The following is a 26,276-nucleotide window of genomic DNA, read 5'->3' as shown; positions in this document are numbered from 1 at the left end:
GTGTTAGCGAAACTGCCTCCAGATTTACAATGAAGCTATTATTACCAGACTCCCTGAGTATTTCTCCGGGGCCATCGGGAGCGGCGCTGTTGCTAGTGCTTTCAATCCTGGCCCCCTGCACAAACTCTCCTCCATTCTGACCCACTGGGAATCAATCCCTCTGACCCAGCTCCGCACCTCCTCCACATTCGCTGCCCAGTAATAATACATCAGGTTCGGAAGGCCCAAACCCCCCGCCTGCCTTCCCCTCTGTAGCAGCACCTTTCTAACTCTGGCCACCTTCCCTCCATTATAAATGAAGTAATCCTTCCCTCAATCGCTCTGAAAAAAGCCTTTGGTAGGAAAATCGGCAGGCATTGGAAAATAAACAGAAATCGCTGCAATACGTTCATTTTAACCGTCTGTACCCGACCCGCCAGTGACAGAGACCATCCCAACTTGCCAGATCAGCTTTCACTCTCTCCACCAAACTAGAAATGTTGTACTTGCAGAGCCCCCCTCCCCCCCACTCCTGGGCAACCTGCACCCCCAGGTATCTAAAGTGAGTCCCTGCCCTACGGAATGGCAGCCCCGACACACCGGCCCCCACCCACCGCCAAGACACCACAAAATACTCACTCTTGTCTAGATTTAGTTTAGACCACGAGAAAGACCCAAACCCCCGAAGCAGCTCCAATATTCCCCCTATCGACACACTCGGTTCCGACACGTGTAACAGCAAGTCATCGGCATATAAGGACAACCTATGCTCTATTCACCCCACCCCCCCGCACTATTCCTTTCCATACCCCCAAACCTCTTAATGTGATGTCAAACGGCTCAATCGCGAGTGCAAACAGCAGGGGGGACATAGGACATCCCTGCCTAGTCCCACGGTGGAGAGAAAAGTATCTTGAGCTGATGTTGTTTGTGCGGACACTGGCCCCGGCTCCTTATACAGTAGCTTTACCCAGTCCACAAATTTTGGTCCAATTCCAAATCGGTGCAGAACTGCCATCAGGTACCCCCATTCTACTTGGTCAAACGCTTTCTCGGCGTCCAATGCCACAACCACCTCTGTTTCCTTCCCCTCTGCCGGCACCATAACGACGTTCAATACACTTCTAACATTTGAAAAGAGCTGCTTCCCTATCACGAGCCCCGTCTGATCTTCACATATCACCTTCGGGAGGCACTCCCCCAGCCTACCTGCCAGTACCTTTGCCAATACTTTTGCATCCACATTCAGAAGCGATACGAGCCTATACGACCCACACTCCATCGGATACTTATCTTTTTTTAGCAACAGTGAAATCGATGCCAGCCCCAAAGTTTGTGGCAACATCCCCTTCCCTATCACCTCCTCAAACATCCCCACCATCAGGGGTACCAGCCTATCCTTAAATTTTTTATAATATTCCACCGGAAACCCATCCGGCCCTGCCACCTTCCCCGACTGCATCCTCCCAATCCCATCCTTTATCTCCTGCTCCACTATCGCTCCCTCTCATGTAGTCCTGTTCCCCTCCCCTAACCTCGGGTACTCCAACCCATCTAGAAATTCCTGCATCTCACGGTCTCCCCCAGGTGGCTCTGACCTGGACAACCCCTCATAAAATTCTTCAAAAACCTTGTTAATCAGTTGCAGAGCTACCACCAACTTCCCCGCCCTAACCCTCACTTGAACTATTTCCCTTGCCGCTGCTTCCCTCCGGAGCTGACCTGCTAACATATGTTCGTAAACTGCATCCCTTACTCGTCTCAGCTGGTGCACCGCCTTCCTGGTAGATAGTCGGTCAAAGCTCGCCTGTAGTTCCTTCCTCTTTTCCAGCTTTGCTTAGTCCCCATCTTCTGCATAACTCCTATCTACCTCCAACATTTCATCAGTTGAAACTTACATATTCCTTAATTACCTTTTCAATTTTGTCACAGAACACTTCGTTCCCCAAAAGTCCCACATCTAATTTCCACCCCGGTCTCTGCGCTGCCCCCTTCTCCAGTACCATATCCATCCAATGTGGAGCGTGATCTGATACTGCAATTGTCGAGTATTCCGACCCCTTAACCCCAGCAAGCAAAGCCTTTCCCACCACGAAAAAGTCGATCTGCGAGACCTTATGGACTGCTGAGAAAAACGAGTACTCCCATTCCCTTGGATGCAGAAACCTCCAAGAGTCCACCCCTCCCAGTTCCACCATTAGCCCAGCCAGCGCCTTTGCCCCCCCCCCCCCCCGATGGGACAAGCAAGCGCGGCCGTGACCTGTCCAACCTAGGCTCCTGCACCAAGTTCCAGTCCCCCCCACCAACAGTTTGTGTGTGTCCAAGTCGGAGATGGCCCCAAGCACCTTCTTTGCAAATCCCACATCGTCCCAATTGGGGCCATATACACTGAACAGCGCCACAAACCTCCTCTCCAGTGTCCCTGTCACAATCACATATCTACCCCCCTGATCTGCCACCATCTTCTCCATCTGGAAGCGTACCCTTTTGCTGACCAGCACCGCTACCCCTCGAGCCCTTCCGTCAAATCCAGAGTGAAACACCTGACTAACCCAGCCCTTTTTAAGTCTCACCTGATCCTTCACCCTCAAGTGAGTCTTCTGCAGCATTGCTACATCTTTTACATTGCTTTCAAACTTTTAAGATGCGCAAGCACCCTTGACCTCTTGACCGGACCTTCTAACCCCCTCACATTCCATATGACTATCCCAACTGGGGGTCTCTCACCCCGCCCCACCCTTCTTATCCGCCATCATCATACCACCGGGACCTGCCCCATGAGCCTGACCTGCCCCTATCCATTAACATCAAACCCCTCCCCCCCCCCCACAAATCCCCCCCAACATTTCCTCTCGAAAAAACATCTCCCAAAATCAATCTCTCCCCCCCCCTCCCCCCCTCGCTTGCCTCGTAGGCCCATCGAAACCTGCTAACCAGGCTCCAATGTCCGCAGCCCTCCTCGCACCTCACCTCCGTTCACTAGCTGACTTTAATTAGCTAGCGCGAGTGGCTCCCCCGCCAAGAAATACCGGCCCCTCCTACCCAGTCCCAGAGAAAGAAAAAGCAAGAACAACATTCCAACCCATACAATTCACTAAACTAAGATATAACCGTCGCAACACAGAATGCCAATCAACCCAACCAATAACCTGAACTCTGTGACAATGTGAAGAGAAGTAAATTACAATACAAGTCAGTACAAAGAAAGTTATAGCATTGATACATTTTCCAGCTCCCCAATCACAGCCCAGTCCCTCTTCCAGCTCCGCTCCTCACGTCTGTCCCAAGCCTTCTGCCTGCACGAATGCCTCAGCCGCCTCCGCTGTCTCGAAATAAAAGTCTTTGGCATCATACGTCACCCTCAGCTTCGCACCGCCTTTTTGTACAGTGCCGCTTTCACTCGCCAGAACGCCGCTCGTCTTTTTGCCAACTCCACCGTCACGTCCTGGTAGATCCAAACTCCAGCAGCATCCCACTGCACCTTGCGCTTCTCCTTCGGCCAGCTTAACACCTTCTCCTTCATGCAGTACTTATGGAAGCAGATAATTACTGCTCTTGGCGGCTCATTCAGTTTGGGCTTCGGCCTTAATGACCGATGAGCTCGGTCCAGCTCGTACCGGGAGGGGTTCTCACCCTCCCCCATCAACTCCGCCAGCTTCTTAGTGAAGTACTCTGCTGGCCTTGGACCCTCTGTCCCTTCGGGCAAGCCCACAATTCTCAGATTGTGCCGCCTCGAGCGGTTCTCCAAGTCCTCGAGCTTTGCTCGGAGTCCTCTGTTGACCTCCACCACCCTCCGCAGCTCGTCCCCCATCGAGCTGAGCTGGTCGATGTGCTGCGACACGCCCTCCTCCACTTCCTTCATCTTCTCGCCCTGCTCTCTCACCTCGGCCGATGTCTTTGCCACAGCTACCCTCAATGACTTCAATGCGACCACCGTCTCCTTCCTCAACGCCTCCATGTGCCTCACAAACTGCTTTTCCAGCTCCACCACCATCACCTCGGTCATCTTCTCCACCGTAAGTAGTGCTGACCCACCACACGGTCCGGCATCCGCCATCTTGTCAGCACTTTTGCTCGTCTTCTCATTCAACGGCGAGCCATGTTTCCAACCTTTCTCAATGCTGCTTTTCACATCCTTTAATGGCTTATTATTTTTCCTTTTTTTTCCACCTTCTTCAATCCTTTCTTTTTTTTTTAATAGAAAAAACAAAAACATTTTCGTCCTTCAAAAAAAAAAAGGGAGAAAAAATTTTTCACCAAATTTCTTTAAAACATCTTTCTCTTCTTTTTTGTATTCCTCCAGAATTTCCCTGGGGCCGGGCTTCAGTCTTCTTACCACATTCTAGGCGGGACATCCGATGTGGGACATCTCACCGACATCACGCCCTGGCTTTGGGCCTGCCGCCTCGGCCTGTATGGCTCCGCCCCCGCTGCTCCTTTCAAATTTTCAGGTCCGGCTTTCAGGTTGTCCCATTCCTCCTCCATGTGCAGCCGCTCCACCGAACCCACCAAGACCAGTCTCTTCCCCCACCCCTCACCCTCCCAACCCTCCGGCTCCCTGAAACGGAGCTTTGACACTTGGGCGAGGGAGGCAGGGCTGACCCCGGAGAAGTTTAATTTTTTTTTTTTTTTTAAAAACAGCGGGGAGCCCCCCGAAAAAGACCGCGATATTGTGGACCAGCAGGAGCTTCTCCTCATCGCGGCCGCTCCGCTCGCGAACGCCACCGTCTCTCCCAGTATGAATTCGCTGGTGTTTCCGCAGGTTGGATGAATCACTGAATCCCTTCTCACACTCTGAGCAGGTGAATGGTCTCTCCCGTGTGAATTCGCTGGTGTGTGGACAGAGCGGATGACTGAGTGAATCTCTTCCCACACTTGGGGCAGGTGAATGGTCTCTCCCCTGTGTGAACTCGCTGGTGTGTGGACAGAGTGGATAACCGAGTGAATCCCTACCCACACTTGGAGCAGGTGAATGGTCTCTGCCCAGTGTGACTGCATTGATGAGTTTCCAGCTGGGATGGAGAAATGGCTGATGAAATTCAACGTGGGCAAGTGTGAGGTCTTGCACTTTGGAAAAAAGAATAGAGGCATGGACTATTTTCTAAACGGTGACAAAATTCATAATGCTGAAGTGCAAAGGGACTTGGGAGTCCTAGTCCAGGATTCTCTAAAGGTAAACTTGCAGGTTGAGTCCGTAATTAAGAAAGCAAATGCAATGTTGTCATTTATCTCAAGAGGCTTGGAATATAAAAGCAGGGATGTACTTCTGAAGCTTTATAAAGCATTAGTTCGGCCCCATTTAGAATACTGTGAGCAATTTTGGGCCCTACACCTCAGGAAGGACATACTGGCACTGGAGCGGGTCCAGCGGAGATTCACACGGATGATCCCAGGAATGGTAGGCCTAACATACGGTGAACGTCTGAGGATCCTGGGATTATATTCATTGGAGTTTAGGAGGTTGAGGGGAATCTAATAGAAACTTACAAGATAATGAATGGCTTAGATAGGGTGGACGGAGGGAAGTTGTTTCCATTAGCAGGGGAGACTAGGACCCGGGGGCACAGCCTTAGAATAAAAGGGAGTCACTTTAGAACAGAGATGAGGAGAAATTTCTTCAGCCAGAGAGTGGTGGGTCTGTGGAATTCATTTCCACAGAGGTCAGTGGAGGCCGGGACGTTGAGTGTCTTTAAGACAGAAGTTGATAATTCCTTGAGAAATCAAGAATTTAAGGGCTATGGAGAGAGAGCGGGTAAATGGAGTTGAAATCAGCCATGATTGAATGGTGGAGTTGACTCGATGGGCCGAATGGCCTTACTTCCGCTCCTATGTCTTATTGTCTTAAGTCAATTTATTTGACTTTCAGCCAGAATATTAGCCCCTGTAAATGGGCTGGAGTTTGTTATCAGCAGAAAGAGACCCAAATGAATATGGTTCAGTCCTGAATGTGAGAAACAGCAAAATCCAATCACTGTGGTTACTTGTGGCCTCGTTGTGTTGATCTCCTATTTTCTTTCTCTGTCAGTCTGGCCTCAATAAAAGTTGAGACGGATTCGCACGTAAACAGAAGTTATTTATTTAGCTTGCAAGCTTAATCATCTTACAGAATGTAACAGGACGTCCTGCCTCTTACACTCCAGAAAACGACTGACCTAACAGACAAAGGAATCTCTGCAAAATCAGTTCAAATGGTATCAAGTTTCACATACTCGACGGACATAGGTCAGCCTAGGTCCCTCCTGACCTGTTTAATCCATTCTGATTGGCTCACTTCCAATCCCTTTCTCTGGCCCTTATCAATGCATCCTCACTCTTATAGACACACCTCTTCCTGCTTTTTCCATGCGGTCCCAAATTCCTTTGTCCCTAACTAAAAGAATCAAAGTGGCTTATTTCTACATTACATTAACTAGTGTCTCTAAAGTAACTATTTTATATCACATTCGTCATTCCCTCCTTTTATCATTCCATGATAACCGAACTATCCAATCTATAGCTACGGTTCCTCATCTAAAAAGATTCGTCGCTGCATTTCCAATTCCTGTCTTAGCCCCCCTTCATCTGCTTCACCCTCATGGATTTTAACAGTTAAAATCTTTTTCTCGGTGATTGGGGCGGTGATCTGATCCAGTGCACCCCGCATTTTACCCATCACACATTTAAGGATGGCCAGGCCCACAAAGATGCAGCCGATAGCTACCACTAGATACATGGCCATATTTATCAACCAGTCCTTCCATCCCCCAAATCCCCAGTTACCCCAAGAGCCAGGATCCTGCATCCCGTCCAAGTGATCCCGTATGCGATCCATAAATTTAGTGATGTTAGCGGTCAAGTCTTGAACACCCCGACGACTTCCGGGTGCGGCTATGCAGAGCTAGGTCGCATATTCGGCAGCTCCTGCTTGGAACGGACTTTTGGGCTCTTTTACAGGGCCCCCACGGCATTTGTTTGACATTTCCCGGTGTGGGAAGAAGGCGGCAATATTCCCCCGACAGTGTCCCCCAGGAAGGGTATGTCTCTTGGTTGCCAGACACACGCAGAAACAGTGAAAGATTTGGCTGCAACTACAGGATAAACAGGGCCTCTTCCAGCATGCAGGCGGGGGAAGGGCAAGCTTAAAGCTGCAAGCTGACCTGAGGGCCTGTATCAAAGGTGAATTCTAGCAGCAGAGGGAACAACTGTGAAAAGACCTCATCAAGGCCACTGAAGGGACTTCCGGTTGCGGTGATGCCTAGCTAGCCGCACGCTTCGGCGGCTCCAGCTCCGACGGACCTTCGGGCTCTTTTAAGAGCCTCAACGGGGAATTTTTCGACGACGCAACCCGGTGTGGGGCGTGTGAGAAGGGAGTCCCCCCCAAACGAAGGAGGAAAAAACCGGCGGCGGCGGCTGCAGTGCGAGGAATCGTCGACCAAAGGGTCAGAAAGAGAGAAGTACAAGATGGCGGCGGAGAAAGCGCAGGCGACATGGGGGCCTGAGCATGAAATTGTGAGACGGTGCGTGGAGCTGCTGAAGAGGGAGGTGCTGACCCCGTTGCTACAGGCAATTGAGGGGCTCAAGGAGACATTAAAGACCCAGGAGACAGAGCTCCGTGTGGTGGAGCAGAAGGTGACAGATATTGAGGACGAGATCCTGGGCCTGGCGGTTAAGACACAGACGCACGAGGCACTTCATAAAAAGTGTACTGAAAGGATCGAAGCCCTAGAAAATGGAGCGCGAAGGAAGAACCTTCGGATACTGGGTCTCCCTGAGGGTGTGGAAGGAGTGGACTGTGGAGCGTACGCAAGTACGATGCTGAGCTCACTGATGGGTGCTGAGGCCCCTACGGGCCCCTTGGAGGTGGAGTGGGCAAATCGGATTCCGGCGAGAAGACCAAAAGCGGGAGAACCACCCAGGGCGATAATCGTGCGATTTTACCGCCTTAAGGATAGAGAAGAGGTCCTGAGATGGGCTAAAAAGGTGCGGAGTAGCAGATGGGAGAATGCAGTGGTACGGGTATACCAGGATTGGAGTGCGGAGGTGGCGAGAAGGAGGGCGAGCTTCAACCGAGCCAAAGAGGTGTTGCATAAAAGGAAGGTGAAGTTCGGGATGCTGCAGCCGGCAAGACTATGGGTCACGTATCAGGAGAGACACCATTATTTCGAGACGGCGGAGGAAGCATGGACCTTCATCAAAGAAGAGAAATTGGATCGGAACTGAGGGACTGATGCTGCAGGAAATGTTATTGTTAATGTTACGGTGGAAGTTAATTGAGAAGTAAACAGGGAAGGGGGGAGACATTGGGGAAATGTGGGCGCCGGTGAGGGGGGAAAGACGGGACATAGTTGGAGAATGGGGAAGGGGAGGGGGAGGGGAAAGGGAGCTGCGCCATAAGAGGCGGGTCAGGTAAAGGGATGTTCCCGCACCAGAAAGAATAAGGCGGGAAGACAGGCGCAAGGCGGATGGGAGTTCCCCACATGGGGGGGGTCGAGGAGTGAGCAGGAGTAGCCGGGGTCAGTTGAAGTCAGCTGACTTACGGAAGTAATATGGGGGGAGCAATCAAGCTAGAAAGAGATCTAGCGGGGAGGGGAGGAGGGAGGGAGAAGGGGGGGGGGACAACTGGGTTGCTGCTGCGGAAATCCAAAAGGAAATGGCTAAAGAGTGGGTGGGCGGGGATGGTGTGCGACGCTGGGGGAGCGAGCGGGAGCGTGGAGGCGGGATATGGGACTGGCCTAGAGAAGGTAATGGCTAGTCGACACGGGAGGGGGGCAGGTAGCCCCCTAGTGAGGCTGATCACGTGGAACGTGAGAGGCCTGAACGGACCGATAAAAAGGGCCCGAGTGCTCGCGCATTTGAAAGGACTAAGGGCAGACGTGGTTATGCTCCAAGAGACGCACCTAAAGGTGGCGGACCAAGTTAGGCTAAGGAAAGGATGGGTGGGACAGGTGTTCCACTCAGGACTGGACGCAAAGAATAGAGGGGTGGCCATTTTGGTGGGGAAACAGGTCGCATTTGAAGCAAAGAACATCGTAGCAGATAGCGGAGGTAGATATGTAATGGTGAGTGGCAGGCTGGAGGGAATGGAGGTCGTGTTGGTTAACGTGTATGCCCCAAACTGGGACGATGCGGGATTTATGAGACGGATGCTGGGGCGTATACCGGACCTGGAGGTAGGAAACTTGATTTTAGGAGGGGACTTTAATACGGTGCTGGACCCGGGGCTAGATAGATCCAGCTCAAGGACCGGAAGAAGGCCGGCAGCGGCCAAGGTACTTAAGGGGTTTATGGACCAAATGGGGGGAGTGGATCCATGGCGATTTCTTAGACCTAGGGCTAGGGAGTATTCCTTCTTCTCCCATGTCCATAAAGTGTACTCCCGGATAGATTTTTTTGTTTTGGGAAGGTCGTTGATCTCTAGGGTGGAAGAAGCTGAGTACTCAGCCATAGCGGTTTCGGATCATGCCCCACATTGGGTGGACCTGGAATTAGGAGAGGAAAGGGAGCAGAGAACACTCTGGCGATTAGATGTGGGACTGATGGCGGATGAGGGAGTGTGTGCAAGAGTGCGGGGGTGTATTGAGAGATACCTGGAGGTCAATGACGACGGCGAGGTCCCTGTGGGAGTGGTATGGGAAGCACTAAAAGCGGTGGTCAGAGGAGAGCTGATCTCCATTGGGGCCCACAAAAGGAAAACAGAGGCCAAGGAAAGGGAAAGATTACTGGGGGAGATTTTAAGGGTGGATAGGGAATTTGCAGAGACCCCGGAGGAGGAATTGTACAGGGAGAGGAGACGACTCCAGACGGAATTTGACCTTCTGACCACCAGAAAGGCGGAGGTACTGTGGAGGAAGGCACAGGGGAGGAGGTATGAATATGGGGAAAAGGCGAGTCGCCTGTTGGCTCATCAATTGCGAAAGAGGGCAGCAGCGAGGGAAATAGGAGGAATTAGAGACGAAAGGGGAGACACGGTGCGAAGGGCAGGAAAGATAAATGAGGTGTTCAAGACCTTCTATGAGGAACTGTATAGGTCTCAACCCCCAGAGGGAGAGGAGGGGATGCGGCAGTTCCTGGACCAATTGAGGTTCCCGAAAGTGGAGGAGCGGGGGGTGGTAGGCCTGGGGGCACCGATTGGGGTGGACGAGGTTATTAAGGGACTGGGAAGCATGCAAGCAGGGAAGGCCCCAGGACCAGACGGGTTCCCGGTGGAGTATTACAGAAAATATGTGGACTTGTTGGCCCCGTTGATGGTGAGGACGTTCAATGAGGCCAGGAAAGGGGGGACTCTACCCCCGACGATGTCGGAGGCGACGATATCGTTAATTTTGAAGAGGGATAAAGATCCGTTGCAGTGCGGGTCCTATAGACCCATTTCATTGTTGAACGTGGACGCCAAATTGTTGGCAAAGGTACTGGCATCGAGGATAGAGGACTGTGTCCCGGGGGTGGTGCACGAAGACCAGACAGGGTTCGTAAAAGGGAGACAACTGAATGTTAACGTGCGACGACTATTAGGGGTGATAATGATGCCCCCAGTGGAGGGGGAGGCAGAGATAGTGGCGGCAATGGACGCAGAGAAGGCATTTGATAGGGTGGAGTGGGAGTATTTATGGGAAGTGTTAAGGAGGTTTGGGTTTGGGAACGGGTTTATTAGCTGGGTTAGACTTCTTTATGGGGCTCCAACGGCAAGCGTAGTTACAGGTCGACATAGATCGGAGTATTTCCGACTATATAGGGGAACAAGACAGGGATGCCCGCTGTCTCCATTGTTGTTCGCGTTGGCAATTGAACCTCTGGCCATGGCGTTGAGAGACTCCAGGAAATGGAGAGGGGTGATTAGAGGGGGAGAAGAACACCGAGTCTCGTTATATGCGGATGACCTATTGTTATACGTGTCGGACCCAGCGGGGGGAATGATAGAGGTTATGCGAATTTTGAGGGGGTTCGGGGATTTCTCGGGGTATAGGCTAAACATGGGGAAGAGTGAATTATTTGTGATACATCCAGGGGACCAGAGTAGAGAGATAGAAGGCTTGCCTCTAAGGAAAGTGGAAAGAAACTTCCGATACCTGGGGATTCAGATCGCTAGGAGCTGGGGAACCTTGCACAGACTTAATCTGACACGGTTGGTAGAACAAATGGAGGAGGACTTCAAGAGGTGGGACATGCAGCCTCTTATCGCTGGCGGGCAGGGTGCAAGCAATTAAGATGATGGTCCTCCCGAGGTTCTTATTTGTATTTCAATGTCTCCCTATACTAATCACTAAGACCTTTTTTAATAAAATAGACAGGAGCATCACGAGCTTCGTGTGGGCAGGGAAAGTTCCGAGAGTAAGGAGGGGGTTCCTTCAGCGTAGTAGGGACAGAGGAGGATTGGCACTACCGAACTTGGGCGATTACTATTGGGCCGCCAATGTGGCAATGATACGTAAATGGATGATGGAGGGTGAGGGAGCGGCGTGGGAAAGACTGGAGAGAAAGTCCTGTAAAGGGACGAGTTTAGAGGCGCTGGTGACGGCGCCGCTACCGATCTCACCTAAAAAGTTTACCACGAACCCGGTGGTGGCGGCATCATTGAATATCTGGGGACAGTGGAGGCGACAGAGAGGGGTGCGGGGAGCCCTGGTGGGGTCCCCAATCAGGAACAACCATAGGTTCGCCCCAGGAAGAATGGATGGAGGATTTCAGAGCTGGTTCCAGTTGGGAATTAGGAGGGTGGGAGATTTATTTATAGATGGGACTTTTGCGAGCTTGGGAGCATTGGAGGAAAAGTATAAGTTGCCCCGGGGAAATTTCTTGAGATATATGCAGGTGAGGGCATTTACTAGACAACAGGTGAGGGAATTTCCATTGCTCCCGACACAGGGGATACAGGACAGGGTGCTTTCAGGGGTGTGGGTCGGAGAGGGCAAGGTGTCAGAGATTTACCGAGAGATGAGGGAAGAGGGGGAGGAGTCGGTGGGCGAACTAAAAGGAAAGTGGGAAGAAGAACTAGGGGAGGAGATAGAGGAGGGTATGTGGGCTGATGCCCTAAGCAGGGTAAATTCCTCTTCCTCATGCGCCAGGCTTAGCCTGATTCAATTTAAGGTGCTACATAGAGCACACATAACGGGAGCAAGATTGAACAGGTTCTTTGGAGTGGAGGACAAATGTGGGAGGTGTGGCGGGAGCCCGGCAAACCACGCACATATGTTTTGGGCATGCCCGGCACTGGAAGGGTATTGGGAGTGACGGGAGTGATTTCGCGGGTGGTGAGGGCCCGGGTCAAACCAGGCTGGGGGTTAGCTCTATTTGGAGTTGCGGAAGAGTCGGGAGTGCAGGAGGCGAAAGAGGCCGACGTTGTGGCCTTTGCGTCCCTAGTAGCCCGGCGCAGGATCCTACTCATGTGGAAGGAGGCGAAACCCCCCGGACTGGAGGCCTGGGTAAATGATATGGCGGGGTTCATTAAACTGGAGCAGATAAAGTTTGCCCTGAGAGGATCGGCTCAAGGGTTCACCAGGCGGTGGCAGCCATTTCTCGACTACCTAGGGGAACGTTAGAGGGAAGACAGATGACCAGCAGCAGCAACCCAGGGGGAGGGGGGGGGGGAGGGGGGGTTTAGTTTAGGTCAAAGATAAAGGGGTTTTGTTACTTGTGTATTGTTTAAAATTTCTGTATTGTTATTGTTGCGTTTGCTTTGTAAGAGGGGAAAAATTGTTGTTTGGGAAAAAAATTTCAATAAAACATTTATTAAAAAAAAAAATAAAAAAAAAAAAAGTCTTGAACACCCATAATACACTTGCCCTGTACTATGGCGCATACCCCACCCTCACGGGCCAGAAGATAGTCAAGAGCATACCGGTTCTGCATTGCAAACAACCGTAGCTGAGACAACTCCTTAGTTATTGCCCCGAGGGCTCCCAAGGTTTCATTTCCCAAAAGGGTAAGGCCGCAAATAAAATAATTCCGATCACTAACAGCCAAGGAACCCCCCACACCTCCCAGTGTCAATACGCTCAGAATGCCCCACCCGGCTGAGTGGCCCCGGTTGGGTGCAAGAACCTGAGGTTTTTTCCAGTTCTCGCAAAATTCAGCAGAGACTGCCCGGCGTGCTAACTGATTATGCAGGTTCCACGCCGAAGGGCAGGGGACTGTGGTAGGGACTAGAGTCCCTATAGCAATTCGGCGGGGAAATGGGGGTGACAAAACGTTGGTCGCCGTACCATTAAATAAAAAGTAGTATCCTTGTTCCGTGTGGAGACTAGCATCACAATCAGTATATCGGTTGCGTAAGGACCTCCCAGTAGCCCAGTTTATCCAATTTTGAAATGCCCATTCGGGCCGCCCAGCAATGCGGAAAGCCCTATTCCCGACAGTGATATGAGAGACATTCGCCCAGCCACAAAGGAGCTGGAGGCCAGCGTTCAATGGAACGCAAGTGGTGCTATAACAAACGCATTGGCCAGACGCCTGGGTGATATGGCACCTCCTGTCCGTACAGGTGGGAAACAGACATGTTATATTTGTGTCCACCTCTACCAGCAAACAGCCATATCCTTCACTGCTGAAGCAATTCTCGTACGACCGGGAATCCCTATTGGGAGTGAAGTGGCTAGGTATGTACGCCCTCCACCGTCGCAGCCTATCGTACTGTGAATGGGAATTATCCCGAGGGAGGGGAAGGCAAATAGCCGGTGGTGCTGAATCCGGATCGTAAGGAAGAGTGACGTGCTCGGGCAATGGCTCGGAACGCTGACAATGAACCACCGTTTGGGGAGTGCCCCAAAGCGGTGAAACAGAAAATAACCGAGACACCGCTGCGGGGTTTGGGTAGCAGACAACCCGTCCCTGGCCATACAGACGGTGGTAAATCTGGTAGAAGAGATTCATACTACCCGGGTTTTCCTCAGTTTGGCCTTTAATTAACTTAAGTGTATCTCCCGGTAACCTACGTTCTAGCTGTACTTCCCTTCTCACACGCCCCGCCCTCTCTCTAGTCCCTTTCTCTTTCTCATGATCTCTTCCTACACTCTTCTGACAGCTTGATGTTACCTTTATTGTACCACTTTTAACACATCCAAAATCAAATTTACATGTATTCCAAAAACAAGGCAATGTCCATATAATGTTCCCTTCCCATCGCCGGGACCGGTGCAGCTGCTTCATGACTCCCGCATTCTCCTTAACTTTGATGACCTTCCATGAGTCGATACCATGTCCTCGTATATGGGGGCAGTGAAGAACATCACCTGTGCATAGGTGATGTATCCTTGTAGATTGGTTGGGGCTACACAGATACATAATATTCCCCTTTTCCATGTCCATCGCCAATAACACGCCAAGCGAAGTGAGGCCAAATATCAGACAGACGATGCGTAGCCACTCCATCATGCTCCACACCTGTAAAATAGCACTGGAGAAGGGAGGCAGGTTAGTATCCGACCTTTTACAGTAGTGGAGATGGGCTCAATTTACAGTGATGTAGGTGGACCCAAGCACTTCGCCCCTCCACTTTAACTGCTGTGGGGGTGGCAAGGAGAACTTGGAAGGGCCCGTCCCATCGCGGCTCCGACCCCTTCCTAGTCCAATTTTTGACCATTACATAACTACCGGGCTGGACTGAAAGTGAGCTAGGTACTGGGGGCAATGGCTGGTGAGCCGCGCGGACCTGGCCATGGAGTTCCTTGAGCACTTGCGTAAGGGCCAGAACATAGGTGGTCATTTCCTCAGTCATCTGATGAAACTGAACCCGTCTGGGAACCTGCAGGCTCCAAGGAGTTCTAAGAGGCCTGCCATAAAGAATCTCGGCGGGAGAGAGCCGGGCTGGTCCCGCAGGTGTAACCCGCAGCTGGAAGAGGGCAACGGGGAGCAACTTAAGCCATGTCAGTCCCGTGTCTGCTCTTAATTTAGCCAATTTAGTTTTGAGGGTCTGATTGTGTCTTTCAACCAACCCGGCTGCCTGCGGTCTGTAAGCACAGTGTAACTGCTGGCGTATGCCCAACTGGGAGCAAAACTCCTTGTTAATTTGTCCAATAAAATGAGGCCCATTATCAGAACTTAACTGAGCTGGTATACCGTACCGGGGAATGATTTCCCTCATCAAGACTTTAACCACAGTAGCAGCTTTATTATCGATAGTCGGATACGCCTCGACCCATCTGCTGAACACATCCACAATGACCAAAACATATTTGTAACATTGACACCTTTCCAACTCAATGTAATCCATTTGGAGCGTCTCAAAGGGACCACTGGGCAACGGGGTTTGCCCCTTCCCACAAGGGATACCTTTTCCGGTGTTATATTGCTGACAAATCAAACACCGATTACTGATACTTTGGGCCAACCCCTGCATTTTAGGGTGCCACCAAGTGTCCAGCAACAAATCACTAGTCCCCCGAGCCCCACAATGAGTTGCAAAGTGTACACATTCGATGACCCATAAAGCCAGCACATCAGACATACAAGTCTGATGTGCAGGCGTGGTCCATAAAGAGGAAACAGAATCATATGTACAACCTAACCGTTTCCACATTTGTTTATCACTCTCAGGAGCGTCCTCCTGTAACCTTATGACGTCTTGGATGGTTGGCATTGGCTTGTCAGAAGCAGACACATTCATAGTAGATCGTTTAGTCTGACTTAACATTTTAGGCACCATCACTTGCTGAATTTGTGCGGCTGTGCGCGCTGCACGATCTGCTCGTTCATTACCAACGTCAACTGGGGTTGTACCATTCGTGTGGGCAGCGCATTTAATAACGGAAATCTGCGCTGGCTGAAGGAGGGCCTGCAGTAGGTCATTAACTAAACCCCGGTTGGATATTTCTGTACCAGCCGAGGTAAGGAATCCCCTATTCTTCCAGAGTTGTCCGAAGTCATGAACTACCCCGAAAGCATATCGGGAGTCAGTGTAGATATTTACCCGGCGATCTCCCCCAAGTATACATGCACGGGTGAGGGCAAAAAGTTCAGCTTGTTGTGCTGAGTAAGGGGTCTGGAAAGCTGCTGCTTCTAAAATCAGACCATCCTGATCTACGATTGCGTAACCGGACAGTCTCCGGCCAGTGGGGCTTACTAATGCACTGCCATCAACATACATAATCATGTCAGGTTGTTCTAACGGAATATCACTCAGATCGTCCCTTATTGTTGTAGTTTCCTGAATCAAGGCTAAACAGTCGTGACCAGGCGCATCCTCATGGACCGGGGGACCGCTAAGAAAACAGGCTGGATTGATAGTGGTACAATATTTAAATGTCAGACGTGGATTGTTCAAAAGGTATATTTCATACCTATTCTGACGAGCTGCGGTAAGATGCTGAGTCTGCAGTTGCCCCAATAGTGCGATTACCGAGTGGGAGCTATACACCATAATATCCTGTTGTAGAGTGATGTTGGCAGCAGCTTGCAAACTATTGTATATCGCTGCCAGGATCTGGGTGCAAACAGGGTGACCCAACGCCACTGGGTCGAGGTTGGAAGAGTAATATGCTACGGGCCGGTGCTTGTCCCCATGTTTCTGAGTGAGTACCGCTGTTGAACATCCTTCCAGAACGGTACAGTATATCTGGAATGGTCGGTCGTATAGGGGCCTACCGAGGGCCGGTGCTTGTAGCAAGGCCTGCTTCAGGCAACGGAAGGCCTCGACTGCCTCGGTGGTGAGAGTAAAGTTTCCCTCTTTACTCGTATAAGGTGTCAGCAGCTTTGTATAGACAGCGATGTTTGGTATCCACTGCCGACAATAATTCACCATACCCAGCCAATGACGAACCTCTTTGGCTATTGTAGGGGCAGGGAATTGGCATATTGGTTCAATCCTACTGGGGTCGAGACTTCTTTCTGTGGCTGTAAGTAAAACTCCTAAGAACTTAACTTTTCTCTGAGCCACCAAGACCTTTGCTTGTGAAACAACATAACCCAACGAGGATAGGTGGTTCAGTAATTGGATCACATCATCCCTGTTACTGGGCTCGTCAGGACTTGCCACCAATATGTCATCTACATACTGCACTAGAGTGGAACCATGCTCCAATGTCAAGGCCTGGAGTTGGGTCTGCAAACATCTGGAGAAGAGTGTAGGGGAATTGACAAACCCCTGTGGCAGTCGGGTCCAGGTATACTGCTGCCCATTGTAAGTGAAGGCAAACAAATATTGACTTTCAGTCGCAAGTGGGAGGGCAAAGAAGGCGTGCTGAAGGTCAATTACGGCGAAGACCCGGGCTTGTGCTGGAATTTGAGCCAGTATGTGGGCAGGGTTAGGGACGAGAGCATGTAACGGCTGTGCGATGGCATTGATTGAACGTAAATCCTGTACTAATCGGTACTGGTCTGGTTTGGCTGGTTTAGGCACAGCAAGTATGGGGGTGTTACATTCTGATTGGCAAGGGACCAAAATACCCTGTTTCAATAGTTCTTGAATTAATTTATCTATTGATGGAGCAGCTTGAGATTTGAGGGGGTATTGCCGAATGGAAGGTAGCTTTGCATGATCCTTAATCATTACCTTGATAGGTGTAACATTTGTCTTTCCCACTTGTGATGGGTATTCCGCCCAGACCTGTGGATTGACATATTCCAACACATCATGTCCCCTGTGATGCTGCAGTCGAGTGTTAATCGTTTCAGGGACCTCAAAATATTTTATGGTAGTGCCGTCTGGCATGGCTTGAAGTGCGTAGTCTGTTGGATCTGAATGATCCACTGCCCTCCTGACCATTCGTCCCATATCCCTGGCATGGTACGGGTCATAGACCTGACGTGTAATGTGAGGGCTTACCGAAGCTGACTGTGGCCATAAATGTGGTGATATTGTAACAAAATCGGCTGTACCTTCTTTTCCCGTGACTGTGGCTGTAACCTTGACTGGCCATTCGGTCTCAAGTAATGGCCGGTATTTGTCCTCCAACTCCCTGTTTCGTCCAGTTCTGTCATAGGCCAGGGTAACGTGATGCAGTGACTGTTCAATGTCTAACGTCCACCACTGGGGGGTGATAGAAATATAGCACTGTTGTCTCATCCTCCATGATGTAACCGTTACCCCCTCATCTCCGCATTCTAGCTGTAGCTGGAAGATACACAGTAAATCTCGGGCCAACAAGTTACAGTCCAATCCAGTAGTCACTACAAACTGATGTTCTGCAGACGTATTCTCGTAAGTGACTGTCACAGGTTCAGAAATAGGATACTCACACACCTGTCCTTGGAACCCTGATAATTGCTGCGTGTGGCCGGATATTGGTAATTTAAGTGTTGATTGCACAGAAGACATCGCTGCCCCTGTGTCGATGACAAATGAGTGATGTTGATCTCCTATCTGCAGAGAGATAATAGGTTCCCTGTCGGATTGGAGAGTCCTGATGGCTAAATTAGCTAGTCAATCCTGTGTTGGGAAAGGGTTTTCCTGGGAGAAGTCAGTGTATCTCATCTGTCCTCCCCTTTGTGGGTACCCTCTCCTTTGGGTCGGATAATCTCCTTCTACTGTCTGTCTTTTAAAGGGGCATTCCTGTTGCCAGTGATCTATACGGCCGCAATTAAAACATCCATTGTTCCCTCTATATCTGCCCCGGCCTCGTCTTCCAGTAGACCAATGGCCCCTCAGAGGGGGCTGCGGTTGTAGAGCTGTTGATTCATTCAGTGGACCATAAAAATGGGGTGAGGGTCCTTTTGGGTGGGTTTGGTATCCCCCTCTTCGCTGATCCGCCCACCCAAAGTCACTATATTGGGGCTCCTGCTGGTAAACTACCATTTCTGCCCCTTGTTGGGGTCGCAGATCATCCTTTTTCATTACATACTCAGTCTTAACCTTTGTAACTGAGCCTCCTTCTGGGCCTACACCCTCCTTCCAGTAAAATCTGACTGCCCTTGCCATCTGGGAAGGGTCGTTCTCCGTCCAATTCATGTTATTACATTTCACAGCAGTAACCACAGAAGGTGGTAGGCAATGCATTAACATAGCACAGTATTGAGGGGAATTCTGACCATTTTGATACAGCAAATCGCCTGACTGCCCCCGGTAGATTTCATTAAAACGCCCCAGAAATTCCTCTGGGTCTTCATTCTTCTTAGGTTTTAGGTCTAAGATAACAGAAAGATTTATGGGCCTTTGAAATGTGCTATTCAATGCATTTAAGATCTGTGTCCTTCTATCGTCGTCTAACGCATAGGCCTGCTGGAGTGCGGCATGACTAGCATAATTCAGGTGGTTAAGACAAGTGCGGTACTCTGCTGGGGTTAAAATCTGCTGAACTAGGGCCCAGAGGTCCCTTGAATCAGCTTGATAAATTGAGATAGTAGTTCTCAATGAATCCACAAAGGCAGCAGGAGATTTTTTTCTATCTGGGATTGTAGTCATAATAGCCATCATCTCACTGGGTGTCCATGGGAAGTAAACGTCTATTGTGGGGTTTGCAGCCGCCGTCCCTGGATCGGGGTTTCTCATCTTCCTAATCGGTAACTGTCTCCGAATGTCACCAGGGGGCACTCTAGGTATTTCCCCTGGTTGTTCCAAGACTTCAACGTCTCTCCCTGTCACTAGGGGGAGTTCTTTCTCTTCAACCGAAGTTGTTTCAGCTTTCTTTGTTCCCAACTCTTGTGATTTCTCCTTAGTTTGGGGAGACTGAGGTGATATGCTTAATTGTTTCTGGTGAGCTTCAAGCCCCTCTCTTGCTGTCCGAGATCTTGTCCTAGAGCTAACTGGGCTTGTGGGACAAAGTTCCTTTTGCTCTTTCGGTTGTGAAGTTGGTAAAACAGGACCCACACTATCACCCAAAAGGGCTTGAGTTTCTGGCATATTTGAAATCTGGGGAGCAATGGCTGGGTATATATTATTGTACTCTGGTGGTTCTGGAATGAGCGCAGACCATACTATGGGTGCAGACGGAATTTCTACTGACTTTTCCGACTTATTGAATTTTTCTTCTTCCGACAATTCAAGGCCAGCCATTGAACTACGTAGTTCACCTCTTGTGTGACCCGGGTCCTTCTTGTCTCTATTTGCTCTTTTTTTAAATGCACATTCCTTTTTCAAGATTTGTAATGTTTTTAGGTTACCCTGTTCACTAATTGAAATCCCCATTTTAAGTGCATTATCCTGCCAGCTGGACAACATAATCTTATCTTTTTCCTCTTGACAATATTGCCTCCATAATCCAATTAATTCTTTAGTTTTCATACTTTGATTTTTTTTCCATATCAGTCCCTGGATTTTCTTAACCATTTCTAGGTCTTTGGTTCCCCCTAGTGGCCATTCATCTCCCATTTTAGTTCTTAACTGTGCTGACAATTTTCTAAAGTCTTTAGCTTTGTCCGGATACTTATCACATAATATTTGCAGTGGCATGCCTGGATCATTTGTGCTATCCAAGGAATTTCCCATAATCTCAACTAGTCCTTGGAACTGCGTTTTTTCGCCACTACAGTCCAAGGAAAATTCTTTAACTTAATCAACTATATTTTTAACACACAGACATATAGAGGTGAACCATTTGTTTCAATTTCAAATGTTACATCTACCCCTCATAACATAACCCAGCCAAATTAACTCTCAATTAAAGTTGAACCATTTATCTTAAATGTTACATCAACAATATAGCCTTCCCCAGCCGAATTAACTCACAATTAAAGTTGAACCATTTATCTTAAATGTTACATCAACAATATAGCCTTCCCCAGCCGAATTAACTCACAATTAAAGTTGAACCATTTATCTTAAATGTTACATCAACAATATAGCCTTCCCCAGCCGAATTAACTCACAATTAAAGTGCTTATCCCCAGACTGACCTGTGATTTCGTCGAGGCGGTCTTTCTGTGCCAACCGCGAGTGACCAGACTAATCAGACGATGAGAAGAGGGGAACAATCAATGCTGGTCGTTTTCCATTTCTACATTGAGGGCCCTTTGTTCCCCGTCCTCCTGTTCATAATCAGTCTAATTCTGATTTCGCAGTTGGAACAGGATCGCCCTGAGAAATCCCGGGTTTCGGCACCAAATGTTGATCTCCTATTTTCTTTCTCTGTCAGTCTGGCCTCAATAAAAGTTGAGACGGATTCGCACGTAAACAGAAGTTATTTATTTAGCTTGCAAGCTTAATCATCTTACAGAATGTAACAGGACGTCCTGCCTCTTACACTCCAGAAAACGACTGACCTAACAGACAAAGGAATCTCTGCAAAATCAGTTCAAATGGTATCAAGTTTCACATACTCGACGGACATAGGTCAGCCTAGGTCCCTCCTGACCTGTTTAATCCATTCTGATTGGCTCACTTCCAATCCCTTTCTCTGGCCCTTATCAATGCATCCTCACTCTTATAGACACACCTCTTCCTGCTTTTTCCATGCGGTCCCAAATTCCTTTGTCCCTAACTAAAAGAATCAAAGTGGCTTATTTCTACATTACATTAACTAGTATCTCTAAAGTAACTATTTTATATCACATTCGTCATTTGGTGTCTCAGCAACTTGGGTGAAGTAGTGAATCCCTTCCCACACTCGGAGCAGGTGAATGGTCTCTCCCCCGTGTGAACTCGCTGGTGTGTGGACAGAGCGGATGACTGAGTGAATCCCTTCCCACACTCGGCGCAGGCGAATGGCGTCTCCCCAGTGTGAATTCTCTGGTGTGTGGACAGGTTGGATGACTGAGTGAATCCCTTCCCACACTCGGCGCAGGTGAATGGCCTCTCCTCAGTGTGAATTCGCTGATGTGCAGTGAGGTCACATGATCGTCTAAACCCAGTCCCGCAGTGAGAGCACCTGAACGGTCTCTCGTCAGTGTGAATACGTTGATGGCTCATCAGATTCCCAGAACTTTTATAGCACTTCCCGCAGTCTGGACATTTAAACGGTCTCTCATCAGTGTGAACTTTCTGGTGTCTCAGCAAGTGGTCTGAAATAGCAAATCCCTTCCCACACTGAGAGCAGGTGAACGGCCTCTCCCCAGTGTGAATTCGCTGGTGTTTCCGCAGGTTGGATGAATCACTGAATCCCTTCTCACACTCTGAGCAGGTGAATGGTCTCTCCCCAGTGTGAATTCGCTGGTGTCTGGACAGAGCGGATGACTCAGTGAATCCCTTCCCACACTTGGGGCAGGTGAATGGTCTCTCCCCAGTGTGAACTCGTTGGTGTGTGGACAGAGTGGATAACCGAGTGAATCCCTTCCCACACTCAGCGCAGGCGAATGGTCTCTGCCCAGTGTGACTGCGTCGATGAGTTTCCAGCTGGGATGGGGAAGTGAATCCTTTCCCACAGTCCGCACATTTCCATGGTTTCTCCTCAGTGTGACTGCATTTGTGGCTTGTGAGGCCTGATGATCGACTGAATCCTCGTCCACACACACAACACGTGTACGGTTTCTCCCCACTGTGAACGATGCTTTTTCCTTCCATGTTCAAAGTACGTTGATATTCAGGATATGATAAATTGAGGAGTCTGTCAGAGCCTTATGTGATGCTTGGTTTGAGTTTCCGGACTTCGAAGCCTCTCCTTCGAACACCCTGTGAAACTGATTGAAAACAGAAAATAGGGAGTGAGAGAGAACCCACAGAAACACAAAGGCAGGTTGTGAAATTGATCTGAATGAATCTGGTCATTTGTGGGGCCGACACTGGGAAAAAGTGAGCATGAAAACTGCTGGATTGTCATAAAAACCCAACTGGCCTCTTTGGGAGGAGAGAGAAAGAGGTGAAGAGGGATTTTGTATATCTACAGACACACTAAGAGAGCAGTTGGCAAAGCAAATTCGATCTTCAGCTTCATAAACAGTAATATTGATACCAAAACTATGCTTCTGGTGGCACAGTGGTTAGCACTGCTGCCTCACAGTGCCAGGGACCCGGGTTCAATTCCGGCCTTGGTGACGGTCTGAGGGGGGTCTGCACTTCCTCCCCGTGTCGGCGTGGGTTTCCACCCGGTGCTCAGGTTTCCTCCAACAGTCCAATGAAGGGAAAGTTAGGTGGATTGGCCTTGATAAATTGCCCCTTAGTGTCCAGGGATGCGCAGGTTATGTGGGGCTATGGAGTTACAGGGACAGGGTGGGGGTGTGGACCGAGGCAGGGTGTCCTTTCAGCGAATCAGTGCAGACTCGATGGGCTGAGTGGCCTCCTGCACTGTAGGAATTCTATGATTCCAATTCTATTCGATGAATCTTTCTAAAGCTCTGGTCACCACTTTTCAGGAAGGATCTGAAGGTTCTTGGAGAAGGTGCAGAGGAGATTTAGCAGAATGGTTCCAGCAAAGAAGGTTGAGGGGAGATTTGATTCAGGAACTCAAGATTATGCCAGGTTTCTATCAGGTGGATAAAGAAACTCTGTTTCCATTCACTAATCGTCCAGGGACAAAGATTAAAAGTTTTGGGTAAAACCTGGATTGATCTATATAAGATCCTGAGGGGTTTTGACAGGGTGGATGTGGAGAGGATGTTTCCTCTTGTGGGGGAATCGAGAACGAGGGCACCACTGTTGCAAAATAATGGGTCACCCATTTCAGATGGAGATGAGGATTTTGTATTCTTTTGAGGGCTGTAAGACTTTGGAACTCACGTCCTCAAAAGGCAGTGGAAGCAGAGACCTTGAATATTTTTAAGGCAGAGCTGGATAGATTCTTGATGAGCAAGGGGGTGAAAGGTCATCAGGGGTAGGCAGGAATGTGGAGTTAACGTTAGAATGAGATCAGCTGCAATCTTATTGAATGCTGAGCAGGCTCGAGGGGCCGAGTGGCCTGTTCTGAGTTTGTATGTCAAAGGTACAGGAGATATGAGGTGATATGAGATTTATGTTTTTACACAGCGAGCGGCAATGACCTGAAACTTGCTGCCTATGAGGGAGTTTGAAAATAGACACAATGAATGATTTGATTTCAAAAAGAAATTGGATAGACATCTGAGGGAAATAAAACTGTGAGGATACAGGGATAGAGCAGGAGAATGGCACTGACTGGATTGCCCCAGTGAGCTAGCATGGTCTCAATGGGCCGAATGCCCTTTGTGCCATAATGTCTCTGACTCCTTTGTGTAATCTAGTTTTGTAATTTAACCCCAGGGGGTTCAGATATCACTCAGGTAAATCTGTGCTACACTCCCTCCGAGGCCATTCTATCCTTCCTCAGGTTTATTGCCCAGAACTGAACACAGTTCTCCAGGTTTGGTCGAACCAGGGTTTGTGAATCTCGGGGCTTTTGCAGTCACACTGAGACCTGAAATCTTCCCTCACAGACAGAACAGACAAACCTTTTACCTTCCACACCCAGATGCTGCTGAAATTCAGTTTCTAATGAACCAAGTGACTCTGTCAGATCGCGATGTGACGTTTGGTTTGCAGTTCCCGTCTGTTAAACCTCTACTTCCAGTATCCTGTAAATTTACAGAAACCTCACTGTCAGTTTAGGATAGAAATTCACAACATTCTCTCCTTGCCAACTTTGATTAAATGTATTCCTGGAGGTTTGATCACATGACCTGCCCCCATCCTCCAGCCATTAATCGGTCAACACATCCATCCTTGTGACACACTGCCTTCCTCGGCCAATTGGGAAGCAAAATGACTCATTACCTTACAGGACAGTTACTGTCCTAACGATTTTCCAGACACCCAGGTGTGAACCTCGCCAACGCAGGGAGTGGAGTTGGTGCGAACTCAGGCAGGAGCAGCTTCGGAACAGTAAATATAAATAACTTACCTCAGGGATCCACGGCCTATTCGGCAGGGAGCGGATTTGGCCCGAATCCGGGGAGGAGAAGCTTTGAACAGTAAATATAAATAACTTACCTCAGAGTAAAGCTGATTGGCTGATTGGGAATCTGTTCTAAATTTGAGAAACTGGAGTAATTAACTAAATAGGGAGTAACTCGGAGATCAGTAACTAGGAGATTGCTGTTTATATCTATAATCAACGATTTGGATGAGAATGTACAAGACATGATCAGTAAGTTTGCAGATGACACTAAAATAGGTGGTCTTGGCGGCAGTGAGGAAGGTTATCAAAAATTGCAGCAGGCACTTGATCAGCTGGGGAAGTGGGCCGAGAAATGGCAAATGGAATTCAATACAGATAAGTGTGAGGAGTTGCATTTCAGAAATCAAGGTAGGACTTTCACAGTGAATGGTAAGGCCTGAGGGTGTATCATGGAACAGAAGGATCTTGGAGTTGAGGTGCACGGTTCTCTAAAGGTGGAGTCACAGGTAGATAGGGCAGCACGGTAGCACAGTGGTTAGCACAGTTGCTTCACAGCTCCAGGGACCCCCGTTCGATTCCCAGCTGGGTCACTGTCTGTGCGGAGTATGCACGTTCTCCCCGTGTCTGCGTGTGTTCCCTGGTTTCCTCCAACAGTCTAAAGATGTGCGGGTTCGGTGGACTGGCCATGCTAAATTGCCCTTAGTGTCCAAAAGAAAGGTTAAGTGGGAGTTACTGGGTTACGGGGATAGGGTAGATAAGTGGGCTTGAGTAGGGTGCTTTTTGTAAGGGCCGGTGCAGGCTCGATGGGCCGACTAGCCTCCTTCTGCACTATAAATTCTCTGAAGAAGGCTTTTGGAATGCTGACCTTCATCAGTCAGGGCACTGAGTATACAAGTTGGGAAATTATGTTGCAGTTGTACAGGACATTGGTGAGGTCGCACCTGGAGTATTGTGTTCAGTTTTGGCTGCTTTGCTATGGGAAAGATGTTATTAAACTGGAGAGAGTGAAGAAGAGATTTACAAGGATGTTGCCAGGACTCAAGAGACTGAGTGAAAGGGAGAGATTCGACAGGCCAGGACCTTTATCTTTGGAGCGTAGGAGACTGAGGGGTGATCTTATCGAGATGTATCAGATCATGAGAGGCGTGGACAGGGTGAATACACTCAGTCTTTTTCTCAGGGTTGGGGAATCGAGAACTAGAGGGCTTTGGTTTAAGTTCAGAGAGGAAAGAATTAATGGGAACCTAAGGAGCAATGGTTTTACACAGAGGATGGTACGGAATGAGCTGCCGGAGGAAGTAGTTGAGGCAGGGACATTGACAAGATTGTAAAGGCATTTGGACAGATACATGGTTAGGAAAGGTTCAGAGGGATATGGGCCAAATGCAGGCAAATGGGATTGACCTAGATGAGCTTTTTGGTTGGCATGGACCGGTTTGGGCCGAAGGGCCGGTCTCCGTGCCATAGATTCTATGAACCCCAAATCTCTTTGGACATCCACTGTACTTAACCTCTTTCCATTTAGAAAGTACTCAGTTCTATCCTTTTTTGGTTCCAAACAGATAACCTCACACATGTTTACATTACCACAATCTTGCCCATTGACCTTGTCTGTCAATATCTTCTTGCAATATAATGCAATCATCTATGCTGTCTGTGATGCCACCGAAC

The sequence above is a fragment of the Scyliorhinus torazame genome, chromosome 5 (genome assembly GCF_047496885.1).
Source record: "Scyliorhinus torazame isolate Kashiwa2021f chromosome 5, sScyTor2.1, whole genome shotgun sequence".
Classification (NCBI taxonomy): Eukaryota; Metazoa; Chordata; class Chondrichthyes; order Carcharhiniformes; family Scyliorhinidae; genus Scyliorhinus; species Scyliorhinus torazame.
This window is presented reverse-complemented; position numbering follows the sequence as displayed.